The following is a 26,786-nucleotide window of genomic DNA, read 5'->3' on the forward strand; positions in this document are numbered from 1 at the left end:
GAGGGGTCCCAGACTGTGAGAGGGCACAAGTGGGGCTGAGGAACACACCCCCCACTCCCCCCGCCCCCGCCAGTGAACAAATTTTTGTGCACCGGGCCTCTAGTATATATATATAAAAGGCTAAGCAACCAGCTGACCAGCCGACTGGCCAGTAGGTATGATGCCCACTCACCCTCAGAGGGAAGACGCTCAACACAGGAGCTGCTGAGTGACAGCAACTTTGCAGAATGCCCACTTGCAGTCCGGGACCCCTCAGGGTGTGTCAGAGAGCCAGTTTCAGCTGATCCCCGCAGGCCAGGCTGAGGAACCCTACCTGCCAGAGGGACCCCGCTCACTCCACAGACACCCTTTGAGCCTCGGCGCACCCCAGGTGCAGCCGGCCAGGGAAGAGACTGCAGGAGGTTGGCTCCAGGGCGTGTCTGGCCCATTTCACCCAGTCCCACCCCACTGGCCACCTTCTAATTAATTTCCTTTCTATGTGCATGAATCCATGCACCAGGCCTCAAGTATTTTATAATAATGTAGAGTTCAGCACACATGAAAAAGTCACACTATCCCTTGTAACCTCAGTATTTGTAAGAATTCCCATGAAAAAGTCACACTATCCCTTGTAACTTCAGTATTTGTAAGAATTCCCATGAAAAAGTCACACTATCCCTTGTAACCTCAGTATTTGTAAGAATTCCCATAATAGAGTATGCTGACATTTCCTTGGCTGTATTTGGAACCTCTCCCTCCCATTTACCTCACACAGTTCAATTTTCTATCAGCACTAGTCATTCTTGGCTTCCTTCTTGTTTGCCTTCCGTCTTCAGTGCTTTATCTCAAGAGTGGACACAGCCCTCTTCCTTCATTCCTGGCAAACACAACATTATGGCTTGTAGCAGATAATTGCTCAGAAGGAATTTACTACACAAAACAGTAAATTCTTTTAAAATAGATAAGATTTCTTTGTTCCTCATTTCCTGGTTGTTTTTGCCAAAGGAAGCCTATCACAGTAATAAATTTTCCAATTCCTGACCAGCTACCTATTGCTATCTCATCTCCACTTTCCCCTGGATTTCAGAATCCTAAAGTTCTATTTTTTCAGTATGCCAAAAGTAAAACTAAAAGGTTCCTGTTATTTAATTTTACAGAACATTTTTTTCTGCCCCTTTGTTTCAAGTTCACCCTTCTAAACTTGTGGGCAGGATGGTTGTGGGGCTTGCTAAGCCTGCACGGATTTAACAAACAGCTACAGCACAGTGTCCTAAGAACAACAGCAGTCTTTCTTCTGATGTGTGATCTTAGAATGCAGAAACAGCCCAAGTTTTTAAAAAGCATCCCTCAGCCCCTTGTTTCCTGCTATTGTTATACTACAGATGCCAAAAGAAAGGGAGAGGGGACATGTAACAGCAAAATTTCTCATGAGGTAAGAAGAGCTGGGACCTGTAGTTCAGTATTTGCTTTTGCAAGCAAAAGCAATATATTCTGTGTGATTTTTGGGATAAATGGAAATGGGGAGCAGAGAGGCAGGTCAGGTATGTTAAGATGCATGAAGTATCTGAGAACTTTCATTTGCAGATGAGCAGCATATTACTGATATGCAAGTGAGTATGACTATGCATTAAGGAGTTTAGAAGAATAAGCTGACCACTTAGTGAAGGTTGCAAGTGAAGAAGCCAATTGCCAAAAATGCAAATATAAATCACAAAGGGTTTCAAAATAACAGCACTGAAGGTGAAGTTGTGAAGTTGAACTCTGAAGGAGCCAAGTTGAAATTTGTAGGGGGCAGAGGAAGATTGTGAGCTGGACATGGGATTAGGGTTGCATGTGAAATGATTCTGATATGAGTTGTAAGTAAAAAAACACACACACAACCAAACAAAATAAAAATGCAGAACATAAAATCTGTAATTGTTGTATTAACTTTAAGATGAATATGGGAAGAAAGCAGTGAATCTTAGATGTTGACAGGACTGATCCCTCTATTGGCTTTTTACATGCAATTCAAAACCTAAAATCTCACCCACTCAGATCTCCCCTCTGCAGCAGTTTGTTTCTCTGCCAAGTGTTGGGTAATAAATAGAGTCTGCAAGTTCTCAGAACACAGAGCTGCAGCTTCTCAGGGAGAATTCAAAACAAAATCACAAGGTAAGAATAAAACCACTGTTTTGATAGATTTTTGTCACATTTTGCAAAATAAAATCTTGGAAACCATGAAGAACTGTTTTATATTTATATAGAATATATGAGGCTAACTTGCTATTATTATTGCAAATAGCAGTATAAATTGATGATGACAGTTGCTACCAACTTAAAATACCACTTTGATTTTCTTTGGGTGATTTGGAAAATCAACTAATTGCTAAAATAGATTGTAATAGACTTTATAGTAAATGTTCTCTTCTCTCACCACAAAACTTCAGAAAGGAAGTTAATGATTCTCCTTCATACTCCTAATGCTTATCCAAGACATACTTACAATTGTTTAGGTGCCATCTCCTCAAAATCATCTGTTAAAAAACAAACGATTTGTGGGGGAAAAAATAAGGAATTGACATCTGAACAGGGTAAATACAAAAGCTCATTAGTTTTGCTACTTTTCTTCATTTAAATTTTCCTTTAAAATTTGTTTTGCTCTCTTTATTTCTTTCTGTCCATTTCATGGCATTTTTTTTCTCCTTGTCTATTTTTCTGCCTTATCTTTCCATGTATGAATATATGCCTCCAGACTATTTTAATAATGAAGGTAAAGCAAGTCAGAAGCAGTCACTAAAGGAAACTATGTATTGTTAATCACTGAACATGTACTAAATGTGAGATATGTTTCCCACATTATCCCATTTTCTCCTTACAGTACCTCTGTGACATAAATATTGTCTTTTCCATTTATTAAATTAAACAAGTGAGATTTGAAAAGATTGTACTAAGCCAGGATGACATAATCAGTAAATTTTAGACTAGAGATTTAAACCCAGATGCAAGTCCCATGAAGGAAAAAGAACCATGAAGGAAGCTGAATTCCAAATGACATCATTTAGTGCATTTCTAATCCTCTTTGAGAAGCCATCATCTATTCAAAGTTTCCATCATTATCAAACATAAAATATATTAGTGAGATGATATTCAAACCTGACACCTATTTTCTTTAGGGCTACATTCATAGCCATGTGAAAGAAAGAATACCCTGCCAGTCACCATTTTTTGTATGTAACTTTCATTTGCCATTCCATTGGTATTGCCTGAACCAAGAGGAGTCCACCCACAAAATTGGCTAGGTGCTTCACTTTTATTCAGCACACTAGTCTACATCTAATTCCCCTTCACTTTACAAATTGGATGATCATCACAATTTTTCCTAGTGCATCTGAGACATTTTGTACAAATGTTTTGCTCATTATGACTCTTGGATTTCCTAGCCAAAGACTCAATTTTTTTTTTATCCTCATCCAAGGACAGAGAGAGAGAGAGAGAGAGAGAGAGAGAGAGAGAGAGACATGATTGGTTGCCGTCCCCATGTGCCCTGACCAGGGATTAAACCTGCAACCCAGGTATGTGCCTTGACCAGAAAGTGAACCAGCAACCTTTCAGTGCACCAGACGATGCTCAACCAACAGCCACTCTGGCCAGGCTCAATATTTTCTTAAAGTGTTTGATAGATCTTCATTGTTCTTCATGTCTGCTGGGTTCAACTCTAAACTACTCAAACATCTTAGCCTGTTGGCTCTATCAATGGCAGTTATTTAAGAAATGTGATTTAAGCAGTTCTATTTTCTTTATAAAGAGGAGATTATATGCCTTTTCCCATCTATATATGAATGCCCAAACCTATAAATAATTTTTTTATTTATTTTAGAGAGAGAGGAAGAGAGCCAGGAAGAGAGAGTGAGAGAGAGATTTGTTTTTCCACCTATTTATGCATTCATTGGTTGATTCTTGTATGTGCCCTGACCACTGAAAATAGTTTTTATAAGAATTTATTTGAGCCAAAATGACAACAATGCTGGGAAGCAAGATCTCAAATGCTCCAAAGAATGAGTTTTGCAATTTCCTTTATACCTTTGGAATGAAGGAGGGAACATAAGGAAGATTACATGAAGGTGGAAGAAAGCAGGTGGAGATTGAATTACAGGATAGTTAACAAGATTATGTGCTCTCCAGAAGGTAGTTACACCTTGAGAGGGGTATTATTTCCGGCATTTCAAAGGTGTGTTAACCTAGATGCACAAGAACAAGACAGGACTAGTTTAAAACCTTTCACTAAAGACGTTATACGCCTGAGGTGAGACTACCCACCATGACCTGCTCAGTGAGGAATTTATAATCACATCACCCTGTGAAGTTACTTTTGGTTCCATTTATTATAGCTCTTTTTTTTTTGTCCACACCCCTTTGTTCTTTCATTTGGGGGCTTATTACATCCAAACATGAATTTTTCTCTAACTTGAATTTATTAGTTCTAAAGTTTTCCCTCCTGAGGTTTTATTTTTTCCATTATCGTGTATACATTTTTATGTATTATCTGTCCACATTCTTTAACAATCCTGTTTAAACAATACTTCATCAGTAGTCAACATGATTGGTTCATAGCAGTAAATTAGTAGTAGTAGAAGTTTCTTTGAGTAAGATTTCTTTTTAATCTTTTTAAAAAGTTTCAGTCACAGACATAGATGCCAACATTCATTCTAATATAATTTGGTGGCTATCTTCAGCTTCCTCTTTTTGTCTTTTTATTTATTTCAGAGTGGAAAGGAGAGGGAGAGAGCTAGAAACATCAATGATGAGAGGGAATCATTGATCAATTGGCTGCCTCCAGCCCGCCCCACACTGGGGATTAAGCCCACAACCCAGGCATATGCCCTGACTGGGAATCGAACTGTGACCTGGTTCATAGGTCAATGACACTCAACCACTGAGCCACGCTGGCTGGGCTTCAGCTTCCTCTTTTAAGAAAAATGTAATATATATATATGCCTAATATGCAAATTGTCCCCCTGGGAGTTCCACCCGGAGACCAGGAGTTCCACTATGACGTGCGCTGACCACCAGGGGATGGCGTGGAATGAAGGGCGGCTCTGGCCAGCACCCAGAAGAAAAGCCCTAGCCAGCACCTGGAAGGCATCAATTGGCCCTGATCGCCAGACGGGCCTAGGGACCCTACTCGTGCATGAATTTCATGCACTGGGCCTGTAGTGAGTTGTATAAGATCCATTTTACCTGAATGTATATGTAGCATTATTTATCAAAGAGAGTGACTATTTTTCATTCCCTGACTTACTCAGGAGCCATATGGTTTGTGAAACCATATTGTAATTGTCACTATGTGGTGGTTGTTAGAATAAAGTAGATGTCATTACTCAAAGGAGCATAAGCTGTTTTACTAAGAAATTTTGGAGGGTTCCATGCCTAAGACATGACATGTAATGCTTACATCTGGCTATCCAATTATTATTACCATTTATTATGTCATGTGGAAAGATTTCTCTTCGGCACTATGAAGTCGATGAAATTAGACTCAGCATTAGAAACATTAAAGTTATTTGCATTTTGAGTGCCAGTGTGTATGTGGGGAGATACTGTTTATAAATCCTTGTATCTTTTAATTCATTATAGTATAAAAATTAGATAGAAGTCCATTTTTTAAGTACCATTCAATTTTTTTCCCCTGATTGTTTGTGGCAAATGCTCCTAAAAGAATATCTGGGTTTAGACTCAGAGACTCCCCCTACTTTCTAGGCAGAATCATGCAGTGACTACTATAACCTCTACGGTTGTGGTTCATTGTTAGCTCCAGATAACTTTTATGCCTATAATATGTAAGACCTCTTTTTGGAAAAGGAAGAGACACAATTACATTCTTTTGCTTTGGGTTGTTGAGTATAATCAGGAAGAGGTCTTATCTGTTCAGAGGAAAATGAGTAAGTCTTATCTTGGAGAAACATAAGACATAGAAGACTGTGTTTAGCACAGTTTTTCCACTTTAATAGTATTTACCTCAAACCCAGCTACCAGCTTACCAAGGCTGAATTCCATGTAAAAATGATTAAATCAGCTGGAGCAGTCCATGAAGTAGGCAAGGTGGGAGACAAAGTCTTGTCATACCTTGGTGGATAAGTTTCTAGACCTCTGAGCTGTATTTTTTGTTCAATCACAGGGAAGCTCTGTTTAATTTTTTATTTAGTATCCAGAGTGTGGATTGTGAGTTAGTTCACTCTGGTCAATGGCCAGGAACTCTCACATCTGTGAGTGGAAAACTTCCATACTCTTAATTTTTAAATGTCTTCTAAAAATCAAATTCAATATTATCTAATGCACTATGTGGTGGTTGTTTCATAAAATAAAAAAGATGCAGTTTATTACTGAGTGGTGATCATATTTTTAATTGTGAAAAAAAATCTCATGGCTCATCCAGGGGTAATGTTCAAAATGGTTAATAGGTGGTATGTATGAGCATACATAAATGAGAGAGGAACCAGTCACATGGAGCATGTGTCCATTTCCTGTCTGATCATTTTCCAGTCAGCTCAATTCATTTTTTCTTTTAAAATATTTAATTTTTCAATTATAGTTGGCATGCAATATTATATTAGTTTCAGATGCATAACCCAACAATTAGACAATTTATATAAGTTAAAAGTGATGACCCTGAAAAATCTAGTACCTGTCTGACACCATACCTAGTTATTACAATATTATTGACTATATTCCTTATGCTATTCTTTATATCCCCATGATTATTCTGTAACCACCAATTTTTACTTCTTAATCCCTTCACCTTTTTCACCACTCCCCCAAACCTCTCCCATCTGGCAATGGTCAAAATGTTCTCTGTATCTATGAGTCTGTTTTTGTTCTGCTTGTTTGTGTAGTTTTTTAGAATCCACATATAAGTGAAATAGGACTTTTGTCTTACTTTTTATTTAAAGTAATTGTTGATAGATATATATTTATTGTCATTTTATTATTCATATGTTATATTTTATATCTTCTTCTTCTTAAGACCCTTTAACATTTCTTGTAATACTGGTTTGGTGTTGAGGAACTCCTTTAGCTTTTTCTTGTCTGAGAAGCCCTTTATCTCTCCTTCAATTCTAAATGATAACTTTCCTGGGTAATCTTGGCCGTAGGTCCTTGCTTTTCATCACTTTGAATATTTCTTGCCACTCCTTTCTGGTCTGTAAAGTTTCTGTTGAGAAATCAGCTGACAGTTTTATGGGAGCTCCCTGGTAGGTAATTAATTGCCTTTCTCTTGCTCCTTTTAAGATTCTTTCTTTGTCTTTAACCTTTGGCATTTTAATTATGATGTGTCTTGGTGTGGGCCTCTTTGAATTCACCTTGTTTGGGATTCTCTGTGCTTCCTGGACCCCTGTATCTATTTCTTTCATCAAGTTAGGGACATTCTCTATTATTATTTTTTTCAAATAGGTTTTCAATTCCTTGCTCTCTCTTTTCCTTCCAGGACCCCCATGATTCAAATTTTGATATGCTTGCTGTTGTCCCAGAAGCCCCTTAAACTAGCCTCATTTTTTGGGGGGGGGGAGGGTTCTTTTTGCTTTTCTGACTGGGTTGCTGATTTAATCCTTTACTTTATCTAAACTACTATTGATTCCCTCTAATGTATTTTTCATTTCAGTTATTATTCATTTCTGACTTGTTCTTTTTTATGTTTTTTACCTCCATTTTTATGTTTCCTATTTCTTTGTTGAAGTTCTCACTGAGTTCATCTACTCTTCCCCTAAGTTCACTAAGCATCCTTAAAATCAGTATTTTGAATTCTGCATTTGGTATATTGCTTATTTCCATTTTATTTAATTCATTTTCTGGAGTTTTGTCCTGCTCTTTCATTTGGGACATGTTTCTTTGTCTCCTCATTTTGGCTGCCTCCCTGTGTTTGTTTCTATGTATTAGGTAGAGCTGCTATATCTCCCAGTCTTAGTAGAGTGGCCTTACGCAATAGGTGTCCTGTAGGGCCCAGTGGTGCAGCTTTCCCAGTCACCCAAGCTGGGCACTGCAGGTGCAATCCCCTGCAGGGGGCTATATACATGCTCCTGTTGTTGTTGAGCCTTGATTGCTATTGCCATGTCAATGGGAGGGATTGACTCCCTGGGCTGATCAGCTGTGAGGACCAACCATGACTACAGCAGAGAAGTTGCTGTGCAGGGACCAAACCCATGAAGCAAGACTCACTTCAGCAGGGCTCTGGTTCCCAATGAGTCCACCCCTGAGTGTGTCACTCATGGAAGTGGTTGGGTGGCACTCCAGTGTGTTCTAAAGCTGTCCACCTAGTGTTCTGGTTTTGGGTCTTCCTGAGAGGTGCAGGCCAACATCAGCCACCACCTGTGCCCTGCCTAGGGCCACCTGGCATGAGCTACAAAGTGATCTGAAGATGGCTGCTTCTTGTGTTGAGTTTGAAGGAGCCTGGAAGAGACTAAACTGTAAAGTGAGGCCGGCTGCTGCTAGTACCAGGCCTGGGACCACTTAGCAAGAGGTATGGGGCACATGGAGGCCAGATGCAGCCTGTATGGAGTTTATGAACCCTTGAGAGAGTTTAGGAAAGTGCAGCATGGGTTATTGCAGGTCATTTGTATGAAAAAGCTACTGAAAGAAATTTGGATGAGGCCATATTCTGGGGGGTGGGGCATCTCAGAGAATCATCAGGGCAGGCGATCAGTGTTAGCCAGGCTGATGGAGACTCAGATTGGTGACCAACTGCAGGAGGAGGGCTCAGAAAAGGAACAATGGCTTCTGTCAGCACTTCTATCTGGAAGAAAGCCACCCCTCTAGCCCTCATCCCAAAACCAGACAATTCAGTTCCTCCTGTGTGTCCCTCGTGCCTTCCAAGCTGCTTCCCAAGCACTGGAGCTCAGAATGAGTGAGTCCAACTAAATCTGTGTGCCAGTTCTTCAAGAGGCACTTCCTAGGACCCCAGCAGCTTTCCATATCCCTCAGGCACAATCTCCACTGGTTTTCACAGCCATAAGTTATGGGGACTTCTGTTTCTGGCACTGGAACCCTGGGCTGAAGGTCCTTCTGTGGGGCTGGAACCCCGTCACCCCTCGGGGGGAACCTCCACTGCTGAAATATCCCTTCTGTTCCGCATCTCCACCCCTTGTGGTTTCTTCTGTATATCTTTAGCTAGAGGACTTCGGTTCAGCTAGATTTCCGGTGGTTCTGAATGTTGGTTGTTCTGTAATTCTGATGTGGTTGTGGGAGGATGTGAGTACCTCATTTACCTACTTTGCCATCTTGAACAAAAATCTCAACTCATTCTTTTTCTTTTTAATTGATTTTTAGAAAGAGGAAGGGAGAGAGAGAGAAACACACATCCTGACTGAGGATCGAACCTGCAACCTGCATATGTACCCTGATGGAATCAAACCCACGATGCTTCAACCAACTGAGCCACAGCAGCGAGGGTTCAATTCTTTCCTAAACACAGATGTTGATGCTCCCTTAATTGTTTTAACCACAAAATAGAGTACTTACTTAATTCTGTCAATGAGTCTCCTTGACCACCACACTTGAAACTGTGGACTTCATTTTTTTTTATTTATTTATTTATTTATTTATTTATTTAATCCTCATCTGAAGATATTTTTTCCATTGATTTTTTTAAAATATATTTTATTGACTTTTTACAGAGAGGAAGGGAGAGAGATAGAGAGTTAGAAACATCTATGAGAGAGAAACATCGATCAGCTGCCTCCTGCACATCTCCTACTGGGGATGTGCCCACAACCCAGGTACATGCCCCTGACCGGAATCGAACCTGGACCTTTCAGTCCGCAGGCCAACGCTCTATCCACTGAGCCAAACCGGCTTTGGCTCCATTGATTTTTTTAGAGAGAATGGAAGGGAGAGGAAGAGATAGAGAGAGATAAACATCGATGTGACAGAGACACATCGACTGGTTGCCTCCCAACGGGAGCCAGAGGTAGAGCCTGCAACAATGGCACCTCCCTTTGACTAGAATTGAACTTGTGCCACCCTGCAGTACGCAGGCCGACCCTCCAACCACTGAGCTAGGGCTCAACTCCATATATTTTAGAATCGACTGACAGTCTCTCTTCCCTTTAACTTGTTTAATTTAATTAACATATAAATATAACATACACATAGAAAATTGCACAAGTTATGTCTGCACAACTTAAGGACTTTTCACTAAGTAAACAAACCTAAGTAATTATATAAAGAAATAGAAGAATACAGAATTTCAGAAGCCTCTTCATGCTACTCTCTACCTTGGGAATAGCCATTGTTATACTGTACATTCTAATATCATATATTTAATTTTCTGGTGTGGTTTTGGAACTATTTATAAATGAATTCATACATTTTAATTCATACATGTTTTGTGTCTGGCCTCTTTCACTCAACATTAGGTTTCTGAGTTTTATCTGTATTGTTGCACATAGAAGTAGCTTGTTTATTCTCATTACTGTTTAGAATTCCTCTAAATAAATGTGCCATAATGTATTTGTCATACTGTAGATTGACATTTGTATTGTTTACTATAGCTTAGAGTTATATGAATAAGATGCTATAAACATTCCCTTATATGTATTTTGGAGACATTTTTATGCCTTTCTATTGGGTTTATACCTTTAAGTAGAATTGTTGGGACAAAGGCATGCATATGTTCAGCTTTAGTGGATACTACCAAATTATTTTCGAAAGTGGTTGTAGCAATTTATACTCTCATCAGCCATGTACACAAATTCCAGTTGCCCTGAATCCTTGCAAACACCTAGTATTTTCTGTCTTCCTCATTTTAGCCATTTTGATAGGTGGGCATTGTGGTCCTCTTCAACTTTAAAGCATACATTTATTTCACTTTTCCTAGGAATATATTATGTCACACACAGACAACTAGTATTAATTCCCCAGACTTGAGTTACACAGCAAACACACTTTAGAAGAAAAAATCTTTTTTGGGATTATAATTTTGGAGCTGAGGCACTCCTCTGTTGTGTCCCGTCCCAGTTGCAAGGCAACATTAAGTAGAGAAGAAAACATGCCATCATATTGCATTTGGATTTCAAAAAAATAGCCAGGAATCACATTTTTAAAAACATTATACTATAGTAGAATAAAAGGGGATAATCTTTTAACCCCTGGTTGGAAGTTGAGTTTTTTTACACTTTGACTACAACATACATTAAAAATTTAGTCAAGTTATTGTTGAATCATTATGAGCTAAAGAAAATCCACCCTTGTTCATTTTCTTAATTAAAACATTGTTCAAATAACATATAATTTAACAAAGTATCTGCTTTGTGTGATGTATCACAAGCATTTGATAAACTTCATCATCTAGAGGTTCTACATGTGACATCAAAATACTAAATGCTGATTGGTTGACAGGTTTTGGTTCATTTTTAGCACAAAGATAGTTGTTATAATCCAGTTGGGTGTCAGAAGCTTTAAAATAGAAAATTCAGACAAAGCAAAGTGCATTTATGAAACTTATCTTTAGTCTTCATAGTATAACTAGCAAGCAATTTATAAACCAGTAGTTCACTCTTATCCTTAAGGAGAAAACTTTTTAAAAATGTTTTTATTTCAAAAGCTGATACCTTAATCTTCCACCAGTACAAAGTTTTACTAACTCATTTAGTACGTTGGGCTCCCTTTTCTTGAACCTAGATTTTAGAGATTAGAGTCCTTCATTCCCCATTTCCATAAACATCTGGCTCATTCTTTTAGAAACTCCTCTTGTTATTCCTTTGTTTTCCAAATCTGCTTTCAAATGAAACCTACTAGTTCCCAGGATCAATTCCAGAAGTATCTAGTGGCATCCCTATGCACTGGGAATGGAAATTGGGTATACTTTCACTGACTTAAAACATACATGTGTGAAATCTGAAATAAATTTCTTATCAATGTTTTATGTGGTTGAAAATATACCCAAATCAGCCTTCTTCTTTACAAATGAGCCAATTTAAAGTTATATATCACTCTACCTTGAAGATTATCTTTAAAATAACAAAGACCTGTCTGTCTAAAAATCTTGTTTCTCTTAAAAAACAAACAACAAATTACTCGATAGAATTTAAGTAGGTAATGCTCAAAGAACCATGTATTTGTTAGGATTTGGAATTGTGCATATTAAACCACTTTAGGTTTTGGAATCTGGACACTATTCCCAGAGTAAAAGCTGACATTAATGGGCAAGTTCTGATTCTCAACTAAGCAGTCTGTTTTGATTGTATTGTTGCCAATTCCATATGACCTCACATTTGTTGGCCTATATTTGCAGAGAATTAGGAGAGATCCAGAAATAATTCTTACTTACTTACATACATTCATTCATACATACATACATACACACACACACACACACACACACACACACACACACACATAGATTCAATTACTATCTTCTCATGAATAAACAGAGATGATACATTTTTATATATTAGCATTGCCTACCCTTGCAAGTTGTATTCTTTTGTGGATCCAGGTATAAACATTTAGAGAACAAAACAAGCCATGTCTAAAGCCGTAAATTGAATTAAAATAGATTAGGTTTTATCTCCAGTGTTGAGTGCTGATTTATGACCTATGACTCAGATATACACACAAGCTGTGGCACCTGCTTTTTCCTTGTCTATCTCTCAGCAAAGCCTTTGTCCAGGCAGAGATTTTGCCCCCGCCCGTTGTTCCTTTGCCACCTTCTTCTGTGGCAGAATGCTGTGCCAGAACTATTTGCTGTGACTCAGTTTTAATCACATCTTCTAAAACCTTTCCCTACCCGCATGTTGTCTTATAAGCTAGAAGGAAACAAATCAAGGCAACCACTCCTAACCCATCCAAAAAAGTGAGCAGTTTCATTGGTTCCCAGAGATGGCACACTACATTGTGTAAGAATGTTTTCAAACAGTTATTAAATTCCACATATGAGACATAAGGACAAGACCAAAAATTTTCCTGATTAACTGAAACTGTTCCCTGTACTTCACATTTTGTTTCTCTTTGCTGTTAATTAGTATTTTAAAGAAACAGTAACTGCCCCCCCCCCCCAGCTGGTTTGGCTCTGTGGATAGAGCGTCAGCCTGTAGACTGAAGGGTCCTGGGTTCGATTCTGGTCAGGGGCATGTACCCAGGTTGCGGGCTCCATCCCCAGTGGGAGTGGGGGTGTGGGGGGGGGACGCCTGCAGGAGGTAGCCGATCAATGATTCTCTCTCATCATTGATGTTTCTCTCTCTCCCTCTCCCTTCTTCTCTGAAATCAATAAAAATATATTAAAAAAGAAGAAACAGTAGCAAGACACAGAAGAAAAAGCAGTCACAGCTACTACTCTGCGTTGGGAAACCTGAGTTCTGGTCTTGGCTCCACCTTGTACCCACTCAATAACTGTGCGACTTTGAGTATGATCTGCTCTGAATGTCACTTCCCTCATCTGTAAAATAAGGAGTTTTAAGTCAGCTATGCAGGTTTTTTAAATGTTTGTTTTTTAATCCTCACCTAGGATATGTTTATTGATTTTAGAGAGGGAGAATGGGGGAGAGAGAGAGAGAGAGAGAGAGAGAGAGAGAGAGAGAGGTGAGAGAGAAACATCAATTGATTGCCTCCCACACATGCCCCAAGCGGGAATTGAACCCACAACCTAGGTATGTGTCCTAAAAGGGAATCAAACATGCCACCTTTCATTATACAGGACAATGCTCCAACCAACTGCGCCACACCAGCCAAACATATTAAAATCAGTTTATTTATATGTCATTTCTTTTTTAAAAAAATATATTTTTATTTATTTCAGAGAGAAAAGGAGAGGGAGAGAGAGATAGAAACATCAATGATGAGAGAGAATCATTGATCAGCTGCTTCCTGTACGCCCCCACTGGGGATGGAGCCCACAACCCAGGTATGGTGCCCTTGACCAGAATCAAACCTGGGACCCTTCAGTCCACAGGTTGACACTTTATCCACTTAGCCGAACCAGCTAGGGCAGTGGTCGGCAAACTGTGGCTCGCGAGCCACATGTGGCTCTTTGGTCCCTTGAGTGTGGCTCTTCCACAAAATACCAACTTCTGCGCATGGGCCACGAAGTTTCAATCGCACTGTACGTGCGCCCCCGCATGTGGTATTTTGTGGAAGAGCCACACTCAAGGGGCCAAAGAGCCGCATGTGGCTCGCGAGCTGCAGTTTGCCAACCACTGGGCTAGGGGTATATGTCATTTCTGATTGTTCTAATACATGAAGCTTTTGCAGATTGGTTTCTGCTGTCTATTTCTGCTGTGGGCTCTTGCCATGGTGCTTAGTACTTTTGTTTGCTTTGTAAACTTTGACTAAAAACTACTCATTTGGCCTGGAAGTTTTTATTGGAGGAGAATAAAACAACACATTGAAATGAATAATTAAAATGTTTTAATTTAAAATGTTTAGTCACACTAAAACTACAGGGCCATAGGCCAAACAGAAAGTCAGCTTCTTTAAATGTTTTAGAAAGAACATTGACCCAAGAATGAGAAGACCTGGGTTCTATAGGTAACTAAGTTGTTTCCAAATTGCTAGCTGTCCAGCAGAGGAAGTAGAGAAACAAACACAGTTGGATATGATAAGCAACTAAGAAAGGAAGCAATAAATTCTGCCTGATTTTTGGTGGTTAAAGAGACAAAGGTATTTGAATTGGGCTCCAAGGGTTAGCTAGCAGCTTTTTAGGCAAAGAGGACGAGGTATCTATACCAAGAGGAACAGCTTGAACAAAGTTGTAAACATGTGAAAGTGTGTGATGAATTGAGGAACAGGGAGCAGTCCAGTGGTTCTAAAAAGTACAGGGTGTGGAGGGAGGGGCTGTGTGAGGCTAGAAAGACTGAAGGGGCAGGTAGTATCAGTGCATAAAAATGATTAGATAAGACTGCATCCAGAAAAACTGTGGAAAAGCATAGAAGTGCTTTATAAATGCTAAGTGTTTTTCACCTTGGAGATGTTAAAGTAATTTTTCCTAAAAATTCATACTATCACTCCTCTCCTCTCACATGGGGTTGGCTTGAGTCATAGATTGAGTCACCAGATTTCTTTATTCAGTGTTTCCTCTCTCTAGAATATTTTCTCTTAGGTCCAGGTAAGAGACGCATAGGAACTTTCAGAGTGGTGAAGAGTAGGGGGTCAGGAAGTGATTCAGATTGGGTAAGGAGAGTGCTGTCTCACTTCCCCAAACTTCAGCCTCCCCCCCTTCTTCCACATCACTTATTCTGATCTGTCCAAGAAAGAAGTGAAGCCACTACACCAAGAGAGCAGAGAATCAGTGTGAGCACCTTCCTTTCTCGCCCTCTCCCTTCTGCTCCCATGCAAAATCTCCCAGAATGAAGTCATATAGTATGGCCAAGCTTAGTCATGCACCCCATTTCCTCTCCCTCCTACCAGCCAGGATCAAACAAGCAAACTTGACAAGGTGGCGAATGGATTTTAAGGCCCAGGAATTCAATCCCACCTCATTCTTCCAATGGCTGTCATGGAGTAAGAGAAAGAACCAGATGGTCTTGATTTCAGAGACTGGCTTTGCTATTTATTAGCTATGTGGCCTTTTGCAAGACACTTAATCTCACCTCTAAAATGAAGACAATCAGCCTTGGCCAGTGTGGCTCCGTTGGTTGGAGTGTCGTCTGGTACACTGAAAGGTGGTGGATTCAGTTTCTGGTCAGGGCACACACTCAGGTTGTGGGTTCAATCACTCAACCTTTTTTAGGCAAAGAGGAAGAGGTATCTATAGCAAGAGGAACAGCTAGAACAAAGTTGTGAAGATGTGAAAGTGTGTGATCGAACCCAGGAACCAAGAGGCCAACAGTTGGATACCAGTCAGAACTCATGCTCAGGTTGCAGGCCAATTGATGATGGGGGTGCAGAGGCAGCCAATTGATGATGTTTCTCTTTCATTGATGTTTCTCTCTATTCCTCTCCCTTCCTCTTTCTCTAAAAAATCAATAGGACAGTTTTTGTTGTTGTTTTGTTGTTAATCCTCACCAGAGGATATTTTTCCATTGATTTTTTTAGAGAGAATGTAAGAGATGGGGAGAGACAGGGAGAGAGAAACATTGATGTGAGAGAAACACATTTGGTAGCTTCCTGCATGCACCCTGACCAGGGCCTGCGATCTAGCCTGCAAGCGAGATATGTGCCCTTGACCAGAATTGAACCTAGCACCCTTCAGTACAGAGGTAGATGGTCTATCCACTGAGCCAAACTGACTAGACCAGATAGGACGGTTTTATAAAAAAGAAAATGGAGACAATCAAATACCAGGGTCATGTTGACAATTACAGATCGTGTATATAAAGCATCTGGCCTGTAGAAGAGACACAAGACACTGTAATTGTATCACCATTATTTTCATCACAAACAACACCATTACTTAGAATTTGAATTAATGCAGACTCCTTGATGGTTTCATTTCTTCCCGGTTACTATCCTTATGTAGCAGCCAGAGCACTCTTAAAAACCTCCCGTATTACTTAAAACCCTTCTTTGGCTTCCCATGGCACTATGAATAAAATCAAGCTCCTTCTCCTCACCTCCAGGATGCAGCCTTACCCCCTTTCCCTTTTATTTGCACCTACATTACATTATACTCTCCCCATTGCTCACCTGGTCCAGCCACACTGGCCCTCTCAGTTCCCTAAACGTTACAAGTTCTGTCAGGTCCTTTGCACCTGAGATTTTCTCTGCCCAGAGAGTACCCTCTGTCCCCTCCTTTCCATATGTTCTCACACCCTTCGGCTACAGCTTAATGCCACCTTCTGTGGCCACTCCACTCCTTTATCTTTTTTACCAGCCTAATTCTTATTTATCACTGTTCATAAATGATTTGTTTTGTGACTATTTGTTCAATATCTACCTCCCCCAAAGGAAGTAAGCTCTAGGAGGGCAGGAAAGAGTAAGCTATGTAACCCTAGCACCTAGCCCAGCATGAGACAAGTGTTTGAGTTATTTTTGTTGTTATAACAAGGCAGCACTCTGTGCTATAGTACAAACAAATACCAATCCAGTCTCATTTGTGACCTCAGGACCTCAGGGAGGTTAGGATTTCCTAACAATGATTACTAGTCATGTTTCCTTTCAAAGCACTTAACTACTTACTAGGGCAGTGATTTTCAACCTTTTTCATCTCATGGCACACATAAACTAATTACTAAAATTCTGGAGCACACCAAGAAAATATATTTTTGGTTGATCTGACAAAAAACATTAGGTATAATTTTTATGTATTCACTCTATTGTTGGATGGCTATTGTTGTGTTGACTGTTGTCATTTTTTCTTTTTTTTAAATCCTCACCCGAGATGTTTCCATTGATTTTAGAGAGAGAGGAAGGGAAAGAGAGAGAAAAAAACATCAATATGAGAGAGAAACACTGATTGGTTGCCTTCTGTATGAACCCCAACCAGGGATCAAACCCTGCTACCCAGGTATGTGCCCTGACCGGGAATTGAACCCCCAACCTTTTTTGGTGCATGGGACAGAGCTTCAACCAACTGAGTCACCTGACTAGGGCTAATGTCATTTTTTTTTATTTGACAATTTAATGGAAAAGAGGTGAGTGTCCCTGACTAAAAAGTTAGACATTGCATGTTATAAAAATTCTTGCAGCATACATGTGGAAAATCAGTGTACTACAACATCAAAGGTTGAACTTTCAATTTTCTATACTGTTCAAATTTTCCATAAGAATATGTATTTTTTTAAGAACATGTATTTTTAATAAAAATATCTTATAAACCCTATATTTAACAACAAGGCACCTCACAGGGAAAAATATGATTAAATGCATTTGTTTTAAAAGTAAAATTCACAGTAAGATAAGAAAGACCAACCATGGCCTTGCCAGTGTGGCTCAGTGGTTGAGCGACATCAACCTATCAACCAGGAGGTCAAGGTTCAATTCCCAGTCAGGGCATATGCCTGGTTGTGGGCTTGATCCCCAGTGTGGGGTGTGCAAGAGGCAGTCGATCAATGATTTTCTCTCATCATTGATGTTTCTCTCTCTCTCCCCCTCTCCCTTTCTCTCTGAAATCAATAAAAATATATTTAAAAAATGACTGATGGACTTATTAAAAGGAGAGAAATTGCTAAACAAAGGGTATTGTCTGACATGTAAGAGAAGGTTAGTGATTCAATAAATGATTTTCCAGTTGGTCAAATGTAGATAATATGACAAAGTGAAATGAAAATTTTTACAGTGTCCCTTGGGTTAAGGCTGATGGAATACATAGTCCCTGGCAAATAATGAGCACTTAATATTTGTTGAATTTAAGTTTCTGTAAGCCTTTTTCAGTCAAAGAGGTAACCATACATCTTGTAACTTTAGAAAGGACTATATCCCCATATATTTTTCTTGTTGCTCAGGGGTGCATTACCAATTACAATTTCTATCTACAATTACATTTCTATTTTATTTTGATAAATTAAAATCTTCTTTCAGGGTTAAAAAATAATAATTTAAAAGTATGTCATCTCCTCTGTAATATTCCCCTCCCACATACATGCATATTCCTTACCCACTCCTTCCTCTTTTCTTAAAAAGCTCCTATTTCCTGTTATTACCTTAAATGTGGCTTTCCCCTGGTGATACCATTATTCTCAAAACCCACTCTCTTTCCTTGTGTGCTCATCTCCTAGGGCCAATAGAGGAAGCTGCCCTTGCTAACCCCAGCCCTGGGCCCAAGGACTTACGTTCATTTCTTTCTATTCTGGTCATCAGGGACCCTGATGTTCTTTTCTATTCCATGTTGCTTCTACTGTCATCAACCTTGATAAATTGAGTGCCTGTCTTGATGACTCTTTAATACTTTTCCATAGCTCACCCACAAAAGCTCGTCCTGACTACCATTATCATCAGAACATCTCTATCTCCAGAATAGGGAACATTGGAATTTCCTGTTTAACCATTTTTAAGTGTACAGTGCAGTAACATAAGTACTCTCACATTGCTAAGCAACCATCTCCAAAACTTTTTTCATCTAACTAAACTAAAATTCAATATCCATGAACAGTAGTTCCCCATTCCTTAGTTAATTTTTGTATATATTCTCTAAGAAACTGTTTCAGGTTTTTCCCACTTATCCTCAAAAATTCAAACTCATGTGTATTTCTATTAATCTCTACAATTCTTCTCACAATCTATTTTATGAAGAAGATTCAAACCATTTACAAGATCTTCAAGGTCATGTTCCTAGTCCTTAAAATCTCTCTCATTCTCTCACTTTTCCCCCTCGCCTATAAAAAAAGAAGTATCCCTTCTCCTTTTCAAAGCTTACTCTTCCAGTAGAGTTATTTCCCTCTCTCTTCTCTGTCTCCACTAGGGCTTTATTATATCAAGTTTTCTACTTTTCATTGGTTCCTTTCTCTATGAATTAAAACATTCTCAAGAGTCCCACATCACAGTAAAATACTGTTAGGGTTGCCGAAGGAGGAATGCATGAGGCCAAAAGTGGTAAGGGATTATGAATTTTTTAGGTCATCTGATACCAAATGGGCTGAGCCCCAAAATGTCACCATGGCCCAGAGACAGGAAGTCAGAGATTTTAAAGGACTCTAGGCCAGTGGCCGGCAAACTCATTAGTCAACAGAGCCAAATATCAACAGTACTTCTTCAAAACAGATTCGCCCAAGCCGAAAACTGACTTCTGCGCATGGGCCACGAAGTTTCAATCGCACTGTACGTGCGCCCGCACGTGGTATTTTGTGGAAGAGCCACACTCAAGGGGCCAAAGAGTCGCATGTGGCTCGTGAGACGCAGTTTGCTGACCATGGCTCTAGGCAGGTTTTTTTCTGGGCAGAGAATTCTCTGGGTAGATCTGGATCCTAGGAAGTTCCAGAGGGGAAGTATAATAGTCTCAGCAGGGGAAGTATAATAGTCTCAGTAAGTAAAATGGAATGTCAGTTGTGAAGTGATCTAGTGGAGGGGGTGTTGATTCAATTATGTGATCAGACCTAACATTCCAGCCTTTTTGTTTTATGGAATAGGGGCGAAGGTCATATCTTCTGTAGTTGCTTCCTGCTGGGGGGGGGGGTGGTTGAAAGAGGGAATGGACTTTGATTAAGGTCGGCTGGAACATTGTATAGATTTCTCATGGTTGGAGTGAGGTGTTGCAGCATGATTTCCCCAAGAGACTGGTTGGTGAAGGCTCAAAAGCAGTCCTGTTGAGTGACTTGGGAGGTAAAAGCTGGTCCTGAGGCTGCCACAGTGTCACTTGTCTGGTTTTGCTACTTTTATGGGCCTGGAGCTAAAATACAACTCAGGCCTAGATGTTATCTTTAGGAAAGAAAATATCAGGGCTCTAAGCTGCCTGCCTAGTGATATGAAAGGGGAATATAGGTTACCCTGGGGGTGAGGTTCTTGTTTTCCCAGTTTTGCCCCTTGCTAGGAGCTTTCTGCCCAATGAGTTTCTATACCTATACCTGGCCCATCATCCTTGCTCTGGAGACCCCAGGGTCTACATCTCCTCCTCCTGAATTTTTTCAAGGAAAAAGGTGTGCAGGGTCTCTTAGCTGCTTCCTGCTGAAAGGGGATGATGTTTTCCTTTAAAGCCCAAATCCTTGCTCTCTGTCAGAGAGACAATGAAGCCTGAGCAAAGGAGGTTGTGATGGTGTCTAGGGGTGGTATATCCTGAGTACAATCAGGGCTTGTAACATGGTGGAGACAAACTGTTTTATAAATTTTAGTATTATTGAAGCAACTACTAGAACAACAAGAATTATAACAAACTAGTGGCCCGGTGCATGAAATTCATGCACATTAAGAGGGGATTAATTAGAGGAAACATTTTAATATTGCTATTTGCCCTTTCTCTATAATAGAAGTGTCAGAGATTAAAGAAAATTAGTAAAAATATATATGAAAATCTTATTCCTGTCAGAGTCTGGGGCACATCATGAGACCCAGAGTCAAGTCCCTGCCCACCCATGTCTGCCTCAAAATCACACAAGACTCAAACCCAGCTGCTCCCCCCCCCATTGGGCTAGATCCAGACCCAGCCGGTCCCATCCTTGTCAAGCCCTGCTGGGCAGGGGGGCGCAGCCTCAGGTCCCCTGGCCTGGCACTGGGGCAGGGGTGCACCTTGAGGTCCCCTGTCAATCCCCGCTGGGTGGGGGGCATGGCCTGAGGTCCCCTGTCAAGCCCTGCCAGACAGGGGGTGTGGCCTCAGGTCTCCCAACCTGGTGCCAGGGTCGGGTGTGGCCTCAGGTCTCCTGGCCTGGTGCTGGGGCAGGGGCACGGCCTGAGGTCCCCCATCAAGCTCCGCTGGGTGGGGAGCGTGGCCTGAGGGTCTCCGTCAAGCCCACCAGGCAGGGGGCACGGCCTGAGGTCCCCCGGCCTGGCACTGGGGCAGGGTGCACACCTTGAGGTCCCCTGTCAAGCCCCGCTGGGCTGGGGGTGTGGCCTCAGGTCCCCTGGCCCAATGCCAGGGCAGGGGGCACAGCCTGAGGCCCCCCCGTCAAGCCCCACCGGGTTGGGGGCGTGGCCTGAGGTCCCTTGTCAAGCTCTGCTGGGCAGGGGGCGTGGACTGTGGTCCCCTGGCCTGGCACCAAGGCGGGGGGCACGGCCTGAGGTCCCCTGTCAAGCCCCATGGCGGGGGGGCGCAGCCTCAGGTCCCTGCTGATTGCTCATTAAGGCTCGTTACGGGAACTCAGTCTCCACTGTGGACGCAGCCATCTTGTGTTACAGAAACCCCCACCTCCGCTGCAGGCATCGCCATCTTTGTGGCAGAGTGACAGTCAATTTGCATATTCCCTCTTTATTATATAGGATGGTCTGGCGAAAGGAAAGAGACATTAGTTTGGAGGGTTGTAGTCTAATATAACAAAATGAGGTTTATTCTCTTAGCTTCATTTGTCTTTGGGTGTGGTTGGCAAATCGCACTAATTGAATTTCTGTTATATGTCTCCCTGAGTAGGTTGATTTAAGCTACTTATCCTCTGGCTGGGGAGGAATAGTGCAAAACATTACTTTTAAGTGTCCTTGGTTTATGGAAGATAGGATTTACTAGATGGCTACAAACTGCTTAGAACCTAGGTTTTCTAGATGGCTGCAAACTGCTGTTTAACCATCTCGGTTTCCCTATTCTGCTTGTCCTGGCTTATTGGCCTGTGTCATTTATATAACTTCCTTTTAATATTTCTCCCTACAAACCTTCTATAACTTTCACAAACCTTCTTACAACTTTAACTCACTTTCTTTTTCCTTCAAAATGCATATCCATGCCTTATGCTTCTATTACCAAAACCATACAATTTCTTTCCAATTCAATTAAAATTCTTAACTCTTAGAAACCTTAATTTTCCAATGATAACTAAAAAATAAACAACCAGCATTTCTTAGATTGACATTTATGAACACTCTCCCTTTCAAGAAACATACCTTCAACAAAGAACAAGACATTACATTAACAGTTAACATATCTACTTTATAGATTTTCTATAACAAAAGCTAAAGTCAGTTGAACTTAAAAATTAGAAAATTATGTATAGGCATATGAGGCTGGAGAAAGGGTGGAGGAAAGGAGGAAGCAGGCACCAAATGTTAGCATCACCGAAGAAGGAATGAATGAGGGCAAAAGTGGTAAGGGATTATAAATTTACTAGATCATCTGGATACCAGATTGGCTGAGCCCCAAAATGGCACCAGCACCCAGGGACAAGGAGTCAGAGATTTTAAAGGATTCTAGACAGGCTTTTTCTGGGCAGAGAATTCTCTAGGTAGGTCTGGATCCTAGGAAGGTCCAGAGGGAAAGAATAACAGTCTTAGCAATTGGAATGTGGTCTCAGTAAAAGGGAATGTTGCTTGTGAAGTGGTCTAAAGGTCGGTTCCTATTGGAGGGGGTGTTGATTCAATTATTTGATCAGACCTAACAAATATCTCAATACTAACAATCATGATACAACATGTATTAAGTTCTTGCTATGTGCCAGGTACTGTGCTAAATGCTTAAAATATACCTTCTCATATAATTCTCACAAATCCAATGACTTCAAATCATGAGGATAAACGATTATTATGAAGAAACTGAGGCTTTAGAGACTAATTTTCCCAAGATCACCTAACTGGTGAGCAGCACTTGCTCTTCTACATGTATTCTGTCAAAATACCATTCTCTCTTTCTTTGTTTCCCTTTCACTATTGTACTTCTTGAAAAAGTCTCACTTACTCCTTCTTCAAACTGTGCAGTCCACTGACGTTTCTTGGAGAGCCCACCATGCTTAAAGGACTCTCTCCAAGGTCTCTAATCTCCAGCCAGGTCTCTAGTGCTCATCACCAAATGTTCATTTTTGAGATCTTCTCTCTTAGCCTTCATAATATGACCTCTTCTTTTTTTTCTGCTTTTCTTTTTGGTCATTTTTATTTATTTTATTTTTTTATTATCCTCACCTGAAGATATTTTTTATTGATTTTTAGAGAGAGGAGAAGGGAGAGGGAGAGACAGAAAGAAAGAAACATCAATGTGAGAGAGACACTTCAATTGGTTGCCTCCCACATGTGCCCCAACCAGGGCTGGGGATCAATCCTGCAACCAAGGTATGTGCCCTGACCAGAATCAAACCCCACCCTTCAGTCCACAGGCTTACGCCCAGTCCACAGGCTAACCCCCTGAACCTGTTTCCATGGCCCCCCTTTCTCTGACTTTCCAGTGAGCTGACAGATGCCCCACTTAGGCTCACTTCTTTCACTATAACTTTTATTTCTCAAGTGAGCCAAAGCAGCCCCGCCTAAGCTCCCTCCTGTTTCTTCTTCTGTCCTACACCCTTCCTTATTTTACTGTCCCCACTTTAATAAACATACTCTCAAAATCACCTGGATTTGTGCTGTGAAATCTTTCCTGCACAAATCAAGAACCACACACTACTGCCCGGCTCTGGGCCTGTTTCATGTCCAGTAACACTAGGACTGTATAAAATGCCTGCAGCACTCATCACCTTCATTCTCTCCTTACCAGTCTTACTAACATTGCCCTGGCTCTGTCCTCACTACTTTTTGTCAGGCTATTTTAATGCCTTCCTAACTGGCCTAAAATTACATTCACAAAACACATTTTTTATTATATTTCACTTGCTTTAAAAACCTTTAAAAGATTCCAGTTGGCTACAGGATAAAATTCAAAGTTCATATTGTTGCTCTCACAGCCCTCTACTTTCTGGTCCCTACATAACATGAAACTTACCTTTGTCTAAATTGGATTACATATGTGGTTGGGATAAGCACTTAGGGCATAAAAAAAAATTCTATCCTTTTTTTAAAATATATTTTTATTGATTTCAGGGAGGAAGGGAGAGGGAGGGAGAGAGAGAGAGAGAGAGAGAGAGAGAGAGAGAGAGAGAATCAATGATGAGAGAGAATCATTGATGGGCTGCCTCCTGCATGCCCCACCCTGGGGATTGAACCCGAAGCCCAGGAATGTGCCCTGACCAGGAATCGAACCATGACCTCTTGGTTCATAGGTTGATGCTCAACCACTGAGCCATGCCAGCCAGTCCTAACCTATTCTTTACACTAAATGTAATAGTGAATCAAAAATTTAGGTTTTAAATAGTAAGTTATAAGAGTTTAAGAAACTGTCATAATTTATTTATAATCTTTGAAGAGAGGAGGGAATCCTTTAGAAGCCAAGCACAAAATCCAGAGTTTCTAAAAGAAAACATTGATTAAATTTTACCTCGGAATATTTGAAAACTTATGTGTGAAGAAAAAATACCATTAACAAAGTCTAAAGACAAATTATAGTGGAAAAAAATTTTCAACACATATCACAGGCAAGGATTTAATTTCTTAATTTACAAAGAGTTCATATAAATTAATAATTTATTTAAATTGACAACAAATATTTTTTTAAAATGCTCAATCTCACTAAATAATAAAAAATTGAAAGTATGAAGTATTGTCCTCTCTTTAGAAAGACAAACATTTTAAAGGTGATGACACTCATTGCTGCTAAGGCAGTGGAGAAAAAGGCATGAACCTGGATTGTTGAAACAATTATAAATCAATACAAACTACAGGAAGTTAATTGGGTAATATCTATTAAAATAGAAGATGCATGTACCCTTTGGTACAGCAATTCTACTTCTAGGAATTTATGCTACCAGTGAACTTACAAAGATTTACTAAGAATCAGAACACACACACACACACACACACACACACACACACACACACACCCAACTGTCAGTTGCAACATTGGTGATATTAGGGGGAAAAAAGAAGGTGATGAAGGGGACAGAAAGTGATTAACCAAAGAACTATATGCATATATGTATAATCCATGGAGACTGAGGTGGGGCAGGAGCTGGGTAGAGGGGTCAAAGGTGGGTAAAATGGAAGACAACTGTAATACTGTCAACAATAATATTTTTATTTTTTTTAAATATTTTATTGATTTTTTACAGAGAGGAAGGGAGAGGGATAGAGAGTTAGAAACATCAATGAGAGAGAAACATCGATCAGCTGCCTCCTGCACACCTCCTACTGGGGATGTGCCCACAACCAAGGTACATGCCCTTGACCAGAATCAAACCTGGGACCTTTCAGTCCGTAGGCCGATGCTCTATCAACTGAGCCAAACCAGTTAGGGCAATAAATTGTTTTTTAAAGAAAAGAAAGGAAAAACTAGAAATAGCCAAAGTGTTAATCACTAAACGATTAGTTTTGGCATACTTATATGATTGAATACTATTTATAATGCTTCCTGTAAAATAATATTTCTGACATCTCAAGTATTCATGGTGTAGTGTTAATTGGAAAATGAGAAAAATCAGCTTACAAAATATTTGTAGAGTGATTCTACTTTTTTATAAAAAATAGATATGCACAGTATTTCTACATTGAAAGAAAAAGTCAGAATCTATCGCATATATGCTTTCCTGTCAATTACACATTTTCTAAGTGCATATACATCATTTTTATAAACAAAAAAATACTTCACAAGTTTTAAACTTTGTAGAAAAGAGAAAGGCAATTAAATAATCTGTTCCCTTAAATTCTGTATACTGAGCAATAAACACTAACTAGAGTCCATGTCATAGAAGTTTGATAAAAATTAATGATTAACTGAGAAAACTCATTGAAAGTACTACAGTTAAAATAATGTAAACGCTCTGTTTAGGATTTCGCTGTGGGAACAAAATATGTTCTTATTCATTCTAACCTACTCAACTGGCTCTATTTGCATTGCCTCATTCATCAAATGCTGTCACTTGATATTGCTTAATCCAAGTGTGTGTATATAAGCAGAGTTAGAATATAACTGCCTCAACTACTACCAAGTGTTAACGACAGGAAACCTCATCATTTGAAACCAGCCCTTCATTGTTTATAACTTAGGTGAGTATCATAACCAGTGTGCAAAAATATTTGCCATAAGTTATTGGAAAAGCAGCACAAAAAATTAATGTTTATATTGTGATATAGTCTGAAATATTTTTATTTAAAAGTAGGAGAGTAAAGAGTAAATTTTAAGTCTGAAAAAATAATGAAAGGAGTGATGGTATTTTTTTTTAAGTAAGAGATTTGTAGGTTGTTTAAAGAGAATGCTTTGTTTTTTAGAATAGGATTTTCTGATTCTTGGTAAATCTTTGTAAGTTCATTGGTAGCATAAATTCCTAGCAGTAAAATTGCAGTAGAATATTTCCTGACTATGCTTTTGACTTATCATGTGATTCTTAAAAAACAGCCAGCTTTCTCTGTGTCAGTGACTCCATCGTAAATGTGGTATTTCAGTTTCTTATCTACCTTGCTTAACTCTGCAAGCTAAGGGTTTAGAGCAGAGTTCCTCCAAGTGTGTTCTCTTAAACTAGTTCATAGGGGTATTAATAGAG

General features: G+C 39.9%; 1 protein-coding gene across 5 annotated transcripts in view; it reads left to right on the forward strand.

The window, feature by feature from the left end:
• Positions 1–2,040: 2,040 nt before the first annotated feature.
• IL33 (interleukin 33) overlaps positions 2,041–26,786 on the forward strand; it is a 41,690-nt gene continuing 16,944 nt past the window's right edge. For 2 of the 5 annotated variants that reach the window (XM_005861334.2, XM_005861338.2), the window contains exon 1: positions 2,041–2,133. The gene's annotated coding sequence lies outside the window, so the exon portion shown is untranslated. Of the gene's footprint in view, positions 2,134–26,074; positions 26,293–26,786 lie in introns of all 5 variants that reach the window. The other 3 variants (XM_005861336.2, XM_005861335.2, XM_005861337.2) reach the window with 3 other exon arrangements.

This window comes from Myotis brandtii, unplaced genomic scaffold, assembly GCF_000412655.1.
Source record: "Myotis brandtii unplaced genomic scaffold, ASM41265v1 scaffold149, whole genome shotgun sequence".
Classification (NCBI taxonomy): Eukaryota; Metazoa; Chordata; class Mammalia; order Chiroptera; family Vespertilionidae; genus Myotis; species Myotis brandtii.